Below are 15,915 nucleotides of genomic sequence, written 5' to 3'. Positions count from 1 at the left end.
TGTTCAATAAATATTTGTCGAATCAGTGGGTCGAGTCTCAATGACACCATCTTCACGACACTCACAAATGAAGCTTCAGTGCGCGCTATGGTGGTGGAAGCCGGGGAGTGGGCAGTTAGTGTCTATCACACCAAGGCACACGGTCCCAAGGCCGCGGGGATTCCCTCTGGGTTCATGTTAATAAGCTGCCAAAAATGGCTGGGACCTGGGGACTCAGAGAAGTTCACCACAGAGGGGAAAACAATAGTGTTTTTAGAAGAAGCTAAATGAAAATATCTTGCACAATCTTTAAAAAATCATTATCCTAAATATCCTAAATATCCTAAATACTTTCTGAGTGCGTGTGCTCCCGCGCAAAGGCCAGCGTGTTTGGTTTGGTTTTCTTCCCAAGCCCGCCCCTCCTTCCCCAGGCCGCGTTGGGCACCCCTCACGCAGGGCAGCACCACGTTTCCGTCAACAAGCCTTTGGTCCCCTTCTCCCGCGGAGGCCCCGGACCTCTTTGCGCTCTTCTCCCGCTCACCCTGCCCCGCACCCCCTCCCCCCGGGTCCGGTGGCAGCTCCCGGCTCTCCCGATCGTGCCTTCTCCGCGGCAAGTTCCGAGACCGCAGCATCCTGGGGTCCCACAGGGGACGGACGCGTCGGCGCTGCACGTGGGCTTACCTGGGCTGGTCGCTGACATCCTTCCATTAGCCTCCGACGGCTTTTGGAGGCCGGGAAGACACCCGGTGAAGTCACTTATGGACCCCAGGTTCTATTTAAAAATAGCTCCATTTCTAGAAGCTGGTGTCCATGCATACTTGCTGTGATTCAATTTTAAAACAGAAAAGCAATATATTTTTTTTTTCCAGAAAACCTTTATCAACTTGACAGATATAGAAGGAGTATTTTCAGTTGAGCAGGCTTATCACTTCAGAACTCGGGTGAAGTTCCCTCTCTTTGTTTGATTGTTACTATAAAAATATGGAATCAATATTTCACACTAGAGAATGATGTTTATAAAATGTATTGTTCTGTGTGGATATACCCCCAATTAATATTTTATAGGAACAAGGCACGCTTAAAAAACCGATGTGGACTTTCATTAGTTTCATCGTTTCTGTGAATACTTTCAGTGCAAGGCTTTCTCAATATTTGCCCAAACTCTTACCAGCGTGAGCATTTCTAGAAAGATCAGGTTTTCCTTCTGTCTGTGTGTGGCGTTGATGGAGACAGCCACGCCAGCTGGGGGCATATTTGTGTAAGCCGGATTCCGTGGTGACTTGGGCAATGAACACATGTGTCCTCTGGAACAGTCACCCGAGATATCAGCCTCGCGTCAGAATCTGAATCATGCGGGACATGGACATCATGACTTGCTGTCAACAGGTCGTAGGCTCTCCTGTTCCCTCCTCATTTGCAAGGCCCATGACTGAGGCTCTTGGGTTCACTTCTTTTTTTCTCTCCATGCAGCTGCGCTCAACTGCTTTCAGAAGAGCCCGGATCAGATGTCTGGAGTCTGGATGGCGACCCGCTGGCCAGGGAGGCTATGATCCCATGCTTGGGCCTGCAGGGTGGGGCCAGGAGGCGTGGAGACACGGGCCCAGGAGGAGAAGTCACAGGGCGGTGAGTCCTGTATGCTCAGTATCTTGGGGCATAAGGAGAGAGTAGACAAGGGGGTGAAGACGGGCGAAACCAGCCGGGCTGGGAGAGCTGTGCTCAGCTGGTGGGGCTCCGAGCCTTAGAGCTGTCACTAGGAGCCTTAGGTCCTCACACAATGCAGCCTCCTGCCCCAAATCCCTAAATGCCAGGATAGACTCCTAGCAGCCCCACTAAGGGCTAGTTCTGGTTTAAACCTTCCTTATGGTATAGGTAAGGAACTACCAAGCAAAGATTAGCTCTCTTGGGGTGGAAGGGCATGAGAACATTGGGTCTAAAGTGCGAACAGACGGGAGCTCCCGTAAGCCCACCTCTCTGTTCCTCCGGGTTCTGCCACCTGCAGGGTTTAGCTCCGCTACTGGTGTCTTCATTTCCCAGAGCCTCCAGGCTTTAGGACTGTGTCCTGACTCTCTAGCAAGGCTGGAGCTCAGGAAGGCGGAGCTAAATGCCTCCCGCTCTGTCCTTTCCGTCTAGTTGCAACATTCTTCTAAGTTGGAGGAGGAGAGAGTTACCAGGGCGAAGCGAAGGGAGACGGAGGTTATGCTGCTTTCTGATTTTGCTCAGGAAGGGCTGGGCCTTTCCTCTGCTTTTTAATAGACAAAAAGAAGGCAACAAAAAGGCGGTGCCGGTGGCTTTTGGCAGCTTGGGTTGTATGTTAAGAGAACCGTGTGCTGCTCCAAACCTGTCTGCCTTGGCTAACAGTTGTGCAGTTACTGACCTGTCCCTCAGCCTGCTTGTTTTGTCTCAGATTTATGTTTGTTTTTAAACCTTCCTGGCAAGGCAGGTAGGCTAGCATGTCCTGAAACATTCTTCACCCATCCCCCAACTGAGGCTTCTTTTCTATTAAAGAGAAAAATCCTTTAAGGTCTTTATCTAATATCCGAGGTGACTGTTAAAGAAATCCTACTGCTTTCCCTCCCTGCCAGTCCGGACCCCAGTCCCGCCGCTCCCGGACCCTGTTTGATTCACGGGAAGGCGTCGTCGAGCACGTTAACCTCTCCGTCACTCTCTCCCCGCTTTGAAAACACCTGCCGTGGCATTTCCCTCAGACGGAAGCACCAGAAGCTTTTCACTTCCTCTTGACCGGTCCACTCTGCACACCGTAACGGGATTCACATTTCTTTTTCACTTTGCCGCAGCTGAAGGGTAGCCCTTGTGTTAGCCCTGACAGCATGTCTCCTGTGCACCAGTTTCCAGATCGGCTTTATCACCACCTGTGTGTGTGTGTGTGTGTGTGTGTGTCTGTGTGTGTCCTGGAAGGACACGACTCCTAACTCAAGGTTTCAAAGTGAATTTATGAGTCTTCATAATGTCTCTTTTTGCAAGTCCATATTTTGTAATTTTTGTGTGTGTTGAATAACACAACATTGTTTTTATGCCGAGAGAAAATTAACAAAATAACTTAAATAATGAACTCAAGCATGGAAGAAAATATGTGAAATTTCTGTCTCAATGAATTCCCCTATTCACAGAAATTTTGTTGTTTTAACCTAATCTGCTTTTGTTGCCAAGTACGTCATTCTGTTGTTCTTGAACAAGCCTTTTCCCCCACCTTTTCAGTATTGTAAGAAGCCAAGAACGTAAAAATTAGCTTAAAAAAAAAAAAAAGGAACCAATTATAACAATCAGATAAAAATGCTGACGACACACAGAGAGTTACAGTCACCCCGTCGAGTATACCCCACGGTCCCAAACCCTAAAAGAAGAATCACTGCGGCTTACTCATTTTCATATAAATATTATTTTACCAATATGCCTACTGACCTAATTAGTTTGAAACTAAATACCTTAGCACACTTTGCATTTGGTCAATTTTTACTTGGCGAAATTTCATTTAGCCAAATTGTTTTGGGTCACATTATCTGCTGTAGTTTGTGAAAATTGAAAGGTCTTCGCATTTCCAGGGCTTGATATGCTGATACTTCACACAAGTGCTGGACTCGGAAGCAAAGAGGATGCTTTTACCCGTTCTGAGAGCCAGTTCAGTCTGCCGTCTGGAGTAGGCCCACCACTCGTACCGGCTTGTTCTAATATTTCAGAGACAAGCCATGGTTCCATTCGGAGTGAGAGGTATAAGTGTTCCAACAGGTTTGTGGCTCTGGCGGAATGTTGGGCAAATACAAACTAGAACAAGAATAAGCTGGTCTCTTTCCCATCACTTAAGGTGACCACTTAGTCCATAATGAGCCTTGGGGCTGCTCTGGCTATAACTGATGGAAGACTTCCTGCCTGGTTCTAATGCAAGACAAGCGTGTGCTGCGATCTCATTAAAAGCTGAAGTGACACTAAACCTGTGCAATAAAGTAAGAAAGAAACCTTCATCCTTCAAGATGTTGAGTTTCCAGGGAAGCTGGAAAAGAGCTAAATGAATGATGGGGACTTCTAGTGGCTGTAGTGCCCCTGGTCACAGCTTCCTGCTCTTCGTTTCTCCTGGGATGAGAAGGAGGGTAAGCGACAGGTTTAGAGTTCAGTTGCCTAAATGGCTGGTATGCAACTCGAGAAGATAATCTGGAGTCTTTTGCTGTTCATAGAAAGTCTTTTCGAGCCACAGCGCTATTCTTCAAACCCTGAACATCCTGATGCTAGGATTTTCAGGTCCTTTCGCCTCCAGTATCAAAACACTGTACCTACTCAGCATAATTTTAGAGATGTTGACAAACCAAATCCCCAACGGCAACAACATCTGCCTAGACCCAGGAGATCTGCGGATTGGAAAATAGCCCTGGAATCTAGGGTCCTAGCCTAACTATGCAGCGGAATGCCCCAGTAGGATGGGACAAGTCGTTGGTTGTTTGCTCCTTAGATTCTCTACCCAACTATCCACCCATCCTTCTGAGAGAGAATCATTACGCACCAGAATCCAGTGGAGACAAAATAGGTAGAACCTGGTTCCTCTATCAAGATCCCTGGAATTTAGGGAAAAAGACAAAAATCAATGTTGTAATCTCATGTGGTAAGTGTAGGCATTGGAGGTGTGCACAGAGTACTAAGGCAGCAGGGAAGTAACACCACGTCCCGCGCGGAGGTGGGGGAAAAGCTTTTTCCACTGGGAAAAGCTGATGTCTTCTGGAAGCTTGAACTCTGGAGGATGAGAGGGGCCCATTAGTTGATCTAAAGGAACAGCTCTGTGTGTTCTTGTGTTCACTGAAGAGCTACTCCTTTGAGTTCCTCATAGAAGGAGAAGCTTTCTAGAGCTGCAATAAAAGAAAATATAAGTTTGCTTAACTTATCCATGACTGCTTACACCCTAAAGAATGGTCTCGGTTGAAGACTTCCTTCTTAATGTGCTTCACGAGGAACATATTGGCTCCCAGGATCTTCCTGCACTTACTCACCTGCCATCACGCCGGCCAGCCACCTCCACGGTGCCTCCCCTTCCTTCACCCAACGGCTCCCTCTCGTGAACGTCTCCTTGTAACAAGTTGTGTCATCTTTCTTCTGCAGGTGGAGTCATTCAAGTGCTGTAATATTCACAGAGAAGCAGTCCCCGAACTCTGTCTTCATTTATAGATCCATGTAGTCTGAAAGTTCATTGTTCACTAAATATCTCTGGTTACCATTTCACTTTAATTCAAACAATACCTCAGTTTTCTAGAAGTGATTCGCTCCAGATCTGAACTAATTATAGACCCAGTTGCAAATCTACAAAAAGTGTTTGAAAATCATGAGCAGACAAATCATTTCAGTTTCTAGCATACATGGTGGGTTCCCTTCCCATCAACTACTTTTTCCTCAGAGAATTCCACTTCGGTCCAGGGTGGATGCTGGTGAGCCCAAGTCAGTCCTGGGAGTTCTGGCCCCTAGTCAGGGGTTGATTTGGGCAAGGCAATGCGAGGCCCTGACGGGGAAGTTGGCTGGAGGGGCGTAGGGTAGGTCTGGAAAAGGTTTCTTTCCCTTAAAAAAGACACAGAAGGAGATGCTCTCTCCTCTTTCTTGGCACATCGCTGTGTCTGGGATGTGCCTTTGGAACCACTACAGCACATTGCCACCAGCTGGATGAGCTAAGTGTGGAAGAAAGCAGAGTGGGTAGAATTCCCCAGCAGTAGAACAGGGCCTCAAGTGTTGTGCCTGGACTCTGTCCTCCTTGGAACCTCTCTATTCAAGGACACAGTATATTGCCTTACTGCTTAAGCCACGATGACTCAGGATTTTCAACTATTTACAACCCAAAGCATGCTCAGTAACAGGCAAGTGTGCACTGAAGTCTATACACTCTGCTCACAGAACAGCGGGTCAGGCGTTGAGTTCTAGCAAATGGGCTTATCTGATTTCCCAGTTCAGGGCAGATTGGAAATAGCACGTTAGAAGTGGAGAAAAGGGCTGTTAGAAGCAGCGGCCGGACAGAAGAGACAGAAAGGTGGAAACCAGAAGCCCGGGTCATTAATGACGGGCAAACAAGTCCGGCCCCTCCCAGCTCGTGGGGGTGTCGGAGTCCATCTCAGTGGCTGACCCTTCACGATGACGACGGCCTTGTGTCATCCCGGGAAGTTTGCTTTCTGGTTAGCGTATTCTGTTTTAGATGGGAGATGAGGCTGATTAATATTCCTAAACATTTCTCCGTAAACAAGGAAGAAGGTTACATGACTAAAGGGATAAGCTTATCTGAAAAGGCACAGAGAAGAGATTCACTCCTGTGCGTGGCTCCGTTGATGCGAGCTGTACGTCTCTGCAAGTAGAACCTGCTCGAAGTTGGCTTCACCCAGGGAAAAGGGAGGTGACAAAAATGCTGCAGGATTTGGCTGGCTGCCCCGAGCAGCTGGTTTCCCTTTGGGTCCTCGGGAGAAGCCCCAGCAGAGGAGAAGCAAAGCGTCAGGACCAGGGGGTGCCCTCCTGGGAAGACGGACTTCTCTGTGGTTCAAGGGCTCCTGAGCCTGGCCCCACGACCTCCTCAGAAGCTGCCCGTGGGAAGTCAGTAAGCTGCTCGCCTCTCCTCCTGGGCGGCTGGGCGCTTGTAATTAAAATGTAAATAATTCTCCAGGCCAACAGCTTGGAGACGAAAATGGCTGGAAAGATCACAGTAAAACCGCACCACGCCAAACGGGTTCTATCTAAGCCTTTGTCTGCACAGATGCTAGGCCCACCAGTGGTTAGTTGTCTGGGTGAGGAGTCACTCGGAATGAGGCCTTGGCAACCACGTCCGGCCATACTCCCCTGACTCCAGCATCTAAAACCGAGGGTGGCTTGCTTCCCCAGTTCCCGGGGCCTGGGCAGCTCAGAACACAAGTGTTAGGGTGAGCCCAGGCCCTCCCTGCAGCCAGCGGGCGCTCTGTGACCCCCACACCCAGCCCTCCCCTTGCACTGGGAGGGCCACCCTGTACTGGGCAGCGGCGGGCTGGGTCTAGCTCCCTGTTTGCCGGCCCCTGTTGGAAGCAGATGTGTGGTCTCTACAGGCCTCCGCCCTTCGGGATGTTACTTGGGCTGTAAAATGATTCTTAGTTTGAGGCGTACCCCGAAACCTTAGTAATATGCAAATACAAGCCAAAGAAGGCGGGAGACCCCCTAATACTCCCTTTTGTACCTCCCATCAGATACGCGTGCAGCTTGGACAGAGTCGGCGCTCATCGTTTTTAAAAGGCTTAAGTGGGTAGGAGAAGAATAAATGAAACAAGATGGGATTGGGAGGGAGACAAACCATAAGTGACTCTTAATCTCACAAAACAAACTGAGGGTTGCTGGGGGGAGGGGGTTTGGGAGAAGGGGGTGGGATTATGGACATTGGGGAGGGTATGTGCTTTGGTGAGTGCTGTGAAGTGTGTAAACCTGGTGATTCACAGACCTGTACCCCTGGGGATAAAAATATATGTTTATAAAAAATAAAAAGTTAAAAAAAAAAAAAATTAGTAATAAGTGATTTATCAACCTGAGTACCAAGCGAGGGAAATATATAAAGAATGAAAGAATTTTATTAAGAACGAAACAGACCAATTAAATTAATTGGTTTCCAGGGGCATTTTTTTATATTGCTGTTCATACTGAGGATTGTTACTGGAAATTATCATTATTGTTATTATTAGCAGCCAACATTTTGGGTTTGAGCTAAATGCCTTGCCTTCGTGGTTTTATTTTATTATCAACAGCAAGCATACACTTATTAAACCCATTTTACAGATAGAGAAAATGAGGCTTAGGGACGTCAGGTCATTTACCTGGAGACGTAGCCTGAGGTAGTGGTTGGAGTACCCCTCAAATTAAGTCTGTTCCCGTGCCAAAGCCCTAACCACTGTGTAGTTATTGACCACAGTTGTACGGAATTTTTCTAAGATTTTCCCTTGTTTTTTAAATAAAGGGGACTTGAGATCTTATCTCTCACTTGCATTCTAGTATGTTGTTGTAAGGGCGAGAAAGCTAGAATCATGGTTGATCTGCAGACAGTGGTGAGAAATCACGTATGTTCATGAAGGGGCTCATCTGTCTGTCATGGCAGAGAAAAGACCGACACGTGATCTTAGGGTTCCTGAAATGTAATGGAGTCCAAGAGTAGATGTTTTCAAATTGAACATTCTAAAGAATTTTCGTTAAATAATTTTCCTTAAATGCTTACTTGATTTTTAAAGTTCACTTAAAAAAAAAAACTGATTTAAAGTTTTCCTTACACTCTACGTTCGTTCTTATTTTCGACTCATTCATTCAGTTAGTGGGCTCGGGAAATGTCTAATGACACCACGGCTGCGGTGCCAAGCTATGGCACGGAAGGCTCTCTTCATACAGTCAGCCTTGGGGTGTCCTGCTCTCATTCTTGGTGACCCAGTTTGGGTTCACAAGGTGAACCGGGTACCAGGCCTCACTTGGGTAATCGCCAGGTGGGTCCCACTGGCCCTGTGTTTGGGGTGTATAAGCTAGTTCAGGTGCTCGTATTTTAGAGTCCTCTTTCTCCATAGTAATTTACATGTACATATATATATGGGTATATGTATATATATATATGGGTAGCATATATACATTAGCAAATACACGTTTGTTACTCCAGCAGTGCAAGCTCAGGAGAAGAAAAGTATTATATAACAAGAAGCATGGGGGCACCTGGTGGTACTGTTGGTTAAACATCAGACTCCTGGTTTTGGCTCAGATCCTGATCTCAGAGTCTTGAGGTCAAGCCCCACATCGGGCTCTGTGCCTCTCTACCTCTGCATCCCTCTCGCTCTCAAATAAAAATAAAATGAAAATAAATAAATCTTTTTTTTTTTAAGATTTTATTTATTTATTTTACAGAGAGAAATCACAAGTAGATGGAGAGGCAGGCAGAGAGAGAGAGGAGGAAGCAGGCTCCCTGCTGAGCAGAGAGCCTGAAGTGGGGCTCGATCCCAGGACCCTGAGATCATGACCTGAGCCGAAGGCAGAGGTTTAACCCACTGAGCCACCCAGGCGCCCCCAAAATAAATAAATCTTAAAAAAGAGTAACAAGAAGCACAAGAGGCTGAAGACCATGAAAGATAATTGCTTTTTTTAAAGTCTAGTGTTTTGCAGTTGACTATTTTGTTTGGAAGAGTTCCTGACTCTGTCTCCTCCACGTTGGGGGACTTACTCTTTCCTTCATTTTTTTTCTTTTTAATTTTAACAATTTACTTATTTGGGAGAGAGAGAGAGTAGGGAGATGGATCATGAGCAGCAGGAGGAGTAGCAGGAGAGGCAGGGGCCCCACTGAGCAGGAGCCCCAGGCCAGGCTCTATCCCAGGAGCCTGGGATCATGACCAGAGCCGAAGGCAGACGCTTATCAACTGAGCCACCCAGGCCCCACCTTTCCTTCGTTTTTATCGACCCTGCTCTGTTCACTTTGATTCCGCTTCTAGGAACTTCTCCTCTGGATGGGGCCCATCCCACGGAGCTGTGGCCTCAGACCCACGGCGTCGCGCATCTCCCGGTCTCACTCTTCAGGTCCCCAGCCGCTTCTTCTCCGGATCTTTTCATGCAGACGCTGTCTGTGGTTTGCATGACCTGTTCGTACTCCATGGTCTGTGGGAATAGCTGGTACCCAGTTGGGTTGCATCCATCATTCATGGGTTTTTGGTTTTTCTATTGAGTTGTTCTGTCTGTTTCCATGTACAAATACAGAAAGATTCAAAACGGTGTCGCTGTTACGTCCATCTTCCCAGAACCTCCCTCTACCTGCAGGCTTCCCGTTTTGAATCGAAGGTAAAGCTAGCTGCAGAATAAGATCAATGCCTTTCTTCCTCGGCCACAGATGAAGGAAGAAAGCTCTGCATACCATGTGTTTGTCAACCTTGGCAAGAGCTATAGAAATGCTGATGCCAGGGTCCTAACCCCAAGAAGCTCTGCTTTAATTGGTCTGGGATTGTGTGTTCCCTTGGTGGTTCCAATGAATAGCCAAAGTTGACAACCAGTAATAAGAAGAAAAGAAGGATGTTTTAAAGCATTTCAAAGCCCTTAGCAATTTACTGAGAATAAACCAGTTACTGTCTGTTCAGTCCTCTACCGAAGGCAGTCTCCTTTCAGTCTGCTACGAGGGCCGTCTCCTGTCACACTCTGGCCCTGTCTGGTCTAGGTGAGTCTGACCCACGTCCTAGCAATGGGAGCCGTCCAGGCACACGGATGTGGCCAATCAGGGGGCTCCATTCCCAGCGAGAGATACATGCATGACCCAAGCTGAACCATGGAAAATTCCCCCATGATGTTTGCTAGAGTTACCATGAAAGAGTCACTCTCTTTTCACAGCTACTGTGACCTGAAAGATCACTGGCAACCTTGAACTTTGCTCTTTACTCCAAAAGGAAGCAAGTCTGCCTGAGAGTGAAGCATACAGAGGAAAAGCGCTGCTGAGAGATGGAAACAGAGACTATCCTGGTAACTCTCCGATGGAATTTTTAGGGGTCCAAAATATCATACGCCCCTTTGCCCAAATTCAGAATGAATTGAGAAATAGATGTAGAGGTCAGATAAATGGAGAAGAAAAAGCTTCATTACTGAGAAGCCGACTGAGCCCAGGTCTTTGCCTTCCCTCCCAATAGAACTTTCTAACACTCTACTCCGTAGTAAGTTCGATTTACAACCCGTCACTGGCATGGCTGGAACCTTCGACTTTGCTCACTGCTGTCCCCGCTCAGCACGAGGTAGGAGAGCAGACGGAAGACACATAACCTGGTCAGACAAAACGAAGGACACCAGTGCAGCTGCACCAGCCCACAGCCAGAGCCTCTTCCCCCTTCCCCAGCCAGGGCTCCTGGTTCGGCGACGTGAGTTTCTGCTACATTTTAACCTCCACCTGTCCCCTTCGACCTGCAAACCCAGATCCCCTCTAACGTTGGGAAGAATAACTGAGGAGACGGATGCGAGGGTGCCTCTCATGTTTGCACATCTGGAGGGACCGGCCATTGTGTGAGTGGACCGGCTGCGTTTGAACACCGGCACTCCTGAGTTCCCCACAGTGGTCAATAAACTACCTGTCTTTTTATCAGGTTCTCTCCCCACTCACACCTTTTGCAAAAAGTCCCTTGGTTAATATCCTTTTTGTTCTTCTTTGTAGTGTCTTTACCCGTCGGCCTCCTGACCCGCAGCCAATCAGTCCTGTTAGGCTGACACGGGGACACCTTCACCGGCACACGGTGTCCCCAAGGGAGCTGATACAGTCACTTGTAAATATATTTACAAAAGTCAAAACTTTTCAGTGTTTTACCCAAGAGAAAATCGTCCCACACCCTCCCCCAACGAGTACAATTTTTGGCTATATATTCAAGACAAATCCATTTTTCAGAAGAAATAGCCCCTCCCCTCTTTTTCTGACCGGATTAACAAGAACCGTACAATGTCAACATGTAGGTAGGCAGAGTGTTTGCGCTTCTTAGAATCTCAACGTCGAGAAGACATCAAACAGTTTACTATCATTTTGCTGTATGCCATAACACTTTATGTCAATTATATCTCAATAAAACTGAACAAAGATCTTCTTAGTGAATTTAAACTGTAAATATTGTTTTGAAGCATTCCATCAAAAGGAGCTTGAGAATAAAGTGGGTTTAGGGCGGGGTGGCGGTAACGTGCTGCGGCTTCCTGTGTGCTCTTCTCACCGGAGTGTAGTGTTTTTCTCTACATTTCCCCTCTTTTTTTCTCTTTAACCAAAGGAAAAAGAATCTAAAATGTTATTTCTAATCTCTAATTTTTTTCATTACCTATCTACTAACTCCATTTGATGTTAAAAGAACACTAAACATAATTAAAATTTCTTTTTGGAGGTATGTTTTAGAAGGTCCTGATGTGCTGCTGGAGCTCTTTTAGCTAGGAGATAGGAGTCAATAGCTTTCACTACATTCTAGAAGAACCAATGAGAAAACATACGGGAAAATGAGATACCCCATGCACAAAAGTATGAAAAGGCATAAAATATTTACGAGAAGCTTTAACAAGAAATGTGCATGACCTACATGAAGACAATTATATAACCTTATTAAATATGTAAAGAAGATGAATAATAATAATGAAAGTCAGCATTTCTGCGTTGTTCATGCTCGGTGCTGTGCTTTTTCTTTCCCTGCGTCACCTCCTTATCTGTGAAGCAGAGAAGCTCTGCTGTAGCCGGCACACCGCCCTTGAGCCTGACTCGGTTTACTTAACTTCTCTGGGTTTCAGTTATAAAATCAGGAGAGGATCAATCCATGCCTCACAGGATTGTTCTAAGATTTAATAAGACATTACAAATAGAGTGCTGAGAACAGGGCCTGGCAAACAGCACCATAGGTACCATTATTGGAATCACGTTACAGAAGAAGAAAATGATACCATGATGGCTAGTGGCCTTCCTAACGACATCCAGCGAGGAAGTGACTGGGATCCCCATGCTGCCGTGTCCGACTCGACAGCTAAGATCTAAATTTATTACCTGTTTGTGTTTCTAGATAAGAAGGAAATGGCACTTGCTCTGATACTTAGTGGAGTCATTCTAGGATTCCTCTGAAAAAATTAGCAGGTCAAGTATTTTAAAGGTAGAGAAATAATGGGAGATAAGTCATATATGGTTGTATCAGAAATGTGAACATTTCTATGTTAAAACAGAAGATAATAAGAGTGATGGAGATGTTCTCGGTCTTGATTGTGGTGCTAGTTGCACAACTATAATCCTAGCCAAAATGTTTTAAACTTCATACTTAAAAGGGTTAATTTTTTTTAAAATAATAAACAAACAAAAAGCAACAAACAAATAAAAGTAATGAATTTTGTGGGTGAAAATTATACTATAAAAAAATTTGGAGGGGGAAAAAGAGCTATAATTAAAAGGCAAGCACTCAACCAGTGGGGAATGTACCCCAATATGGCGAAGAGGTAATACGTTTTGCTACAGCACCAACCAGAGCTAATTCATCATGGAACCTACAACCCCAGTTCCAGTTCTGGGTACACACATAGAAATAAGTGCTTACGTCTGCCAGACGCACGTAGAGAATGCTCCGGGTAGCCTTATTCATAACAGCTCCAAACGGCAAACAGCCCAAATTGCCGTCAGCGAGAGAATGAGTAAATAACGTGTGGTTATTTGCATGCGATGGAGGACAGAAATGAAAACGAGCGAACGGGACATGCAACATGGACGAGACCCTCCACACCACGCTGAACCAAGACGGCCGGACACGGAGGAGCACACGGACGGTTTCCATCCGTGAGAGGCGAAAACAGGGGAAACTCACCTGTGATGCCGGAAGTTAGCACCGTGGCTGCTTGAAGTGTTGACTGCTGACCGGGGGGGTCGTGGGGGGCGCCCCGGGGGCTGGACATGTTCTATATCTTGACCGGGTGGTGGTGATGGGGGGGGATGTACATATGTAAAAATTGTTGAACTATGCACTTCAGATGGGTTTACTTTCCTGTATGTGAATAATACCTCCAAAAATTCAATATGAATTAATAAGATGAACACAGGACTTGAGGTCACAAAAGAAGAGAGGAACAGACTGAACTCTTACGACACCAGGCGCGTGTTCCATCTCGGTGACCCTACACGCACAAACAAAAAGGTATTTCTAGATTATAAAACCCATAGCTGAGCCAGATGAGGAGGTTAGGAGGCAGACTCCGAGATGAAGGTTTGTGGGCAAATGATCACCGAGGAAGTTCTTATGGGGGATACCGGTAAGGGGCTGAGGCAAGTAGGGCAGGGAAGGGGAAGAAGCCCGGCAAAGCTGTCATTTCGGTAAGGCCTGGGTCTCAGCCTGGTCCCACGGGAGCTCTGGGATGTCAGTGACGCCGCATCGTTTCTTCCCGCTCTAGGCAGGCGAGCTGGGCTTTGGCTTCCTCTACAGGTCCCAGCACATGTACAAGCTCCATCACTGTCCCACACCACAGTGGCTCCTGCAGCCCAGGACTCGTCCTCTGAAGAAGGTCACCAGTGGGTGCTGTTAGGACGAAGAGTGCTTCCGTTGGGGGGCTGGGCATGCAGAGACAGTAAACGGATTCTGGGAAGTCGAGGGGGAGCGTCTGTGGTGTCTGCCCCAACTGGCAGGTGGGAGGGGTCAGTTGTCAGAGGCAGCATTGTGCCCGAGACTGAAAGGACCGGTTGTGACCAGCTGAGCGAGTGAAGAAATAAAGCCAGGGGGGAACGAATGGTCACTCCCCAAACGACTCTGTTCTTCCCATGACCTTCCTGTACTTGCATCGAAAGTAGGTGCGCTGTGGTCGAGGTTGCAGAAGGGATGTGGGAGCGTGCGGACAAAGAAGGGAGAACTCATTTGTCCAGAAAACATTCCGATCCTGTTCACATCTTGGAATTTGATGTGTCATGTACGTGCCGAAGAGAAGCAAGCACCTGGGTTGTAGAATGTGTGTTTGGTCGCCTTCAGGCCTCATCCAGCCCTGCACGGTCACAGGCAGTCCTTTCTCTGCGGGGTCCTCTGCACGGACTGAGCTGCATCGTCAGGGCATCCGGTGAGACCGCGGGGCCAGAGGTTTCCCAGATGAGAAAGTGAGGCCAGATGCATTAAATCTGCTTCTCAGTCTTCCCCACACGGCATCGGCCATTGTGGCAGCTTTGTAAAATACTGCTTGGACTGCCCGGAAGCGGGTCCAGTCCCTGTTTTTTTAAAAAACTCCAAAGGTGATCAGGAAGTACAGTTGGATTTGGAAACAAAGGAATTAAGTGATCCTCCCAGGGTCCTGAGGAAAGAAAGAAAATAGACCCAAACCATTAATGGTTTTCATTCACCCACCTACTTATTTCTTGAGCATTTACTTTGTGACAAGGATTCTGCTAAATGCTGGGCATATAGCACAGACAAGATCGTCTTAATCTCCACGGTCTCATAAAAGGGAAACGATCAGGGTGCTCTGTCCATAGTTCCTAGGGCACCATTCAGCGTTGTTGGGCAGACAAAGCCTGCAATGACCTTGGAAATGAGCTAAGATACTGAGCTAATAATTCCAAATGTGATGTACCTTATAAAACTGGAGTTTTATTGTATCTGGGGAATGATAATGTCAATCATCTTCACATACAGGAAAGTCTCTGGTCATTTTGGGCTACTGCCACTGTCTTATTCTCAAGACAGTCAAAACTGCTAACCGGTTATATATAAAAAAAGTGTTCTCTTTTATTCAAACACTGCATAAGCAAATGGATAGGTTGTTGCACAAAGATGCCTCTGACCTTTGGATCTCAAATTCCACAAACCAGATTGAACTCCATAGTGTGGACTTTTTATAATTATCTAAGCAAAAGATAATCCTGCAGAGAATTTGCCTGGAGTCCAGACAGATGCAGAACTTAGCTTTTATTTCCATATTCTTCTAATGATTCAGTAAAGGACTGGGGAAAATTTTTGTTTCTTTGTTTCTTTCTTTGTTTTGTTTTGTTTTAGGTAAGACAGGTGGATATGTGGTGTTTGGTGAAGATAAGTATCCAGATTTTAAGATATTAAGGCCCCAAAGCAAGTGTGAGTCATTTGTCTGAGTGCTGCCGCTGAGCGCATGGTGACAGCAGTGGGATTCACCTGCGCGTGGGCTTGGAGAGGAACAGCCTCCTTGGAACAGGGCATCTCCATGAACAGTCTCGGGAAGAGATGTGGGGACCCCAACCCCAGCCCACTCTCCTCTGTACAGCAGCTGTCAACACAGAAGCCATTTTCCCTGGGAAACTGGTCTCTTTGTGTTTAAAATATAATGTTTCTTTAAAGCATCCTTAGCATATTTTCAGTAAGTTTCAAGATAAGAAAGATTTCTTTTAACACTGTATTCATATAGGAACCTGCCATTCTGATTCAGCAATCAAACTGTTTTCTTTCACCTTTTTTTTTTAATGCTCTTTGAGTTCATCAAAATCCTCATGAGAATCACATCAATTTCTTA

General features: G+C 46.5%; 1 long non-coding RNA gene across 3 annotated transcripts; it reads left to right on the top strand.

Annotated features, from left to right (window-relative positions):
- Positions 1-444: 444 nt before the first annotated feature.
- LOC309844168 lies at positions 445-7,937 on the top strand. Of its 3 annotated transcripts, none has more exons than XR_014300528.1 (4): positions 445-589; positions 1,450-1,602; positions 2,562-7,215; positions 7,477-7,937. It is a non-coding gene; the product is annotated as an uncharacterized lncRNA (long non-coding RNA). The 3 variants fall into 3 exon arrangements; XR_014300529.1 differs by having other exon boundaries at positions 445-725; XR_014300530.1 differs by lacking the exon at positions 445-589 and having other exon boundaries at positions 1,392-1,602; positions 5,080-7,215.
- The last annotated feature ends 7,978 nt before the right edge of the window (positions 7,938-15,915 follow it).

Source organism: Mustela nivalis (assembly GCF_964662115.1).
Source record: "Mustela nivalis genome assembly, chromosome: 11".
NCBI lineage: Eukaryota > Metazoa > Chordata > Mammalia > Carnivora > Mustelidae > Mustela > Mustela nivalis.
This window is presented reverse-complemented; position numbering and strand designations above follow the sequence as displayed.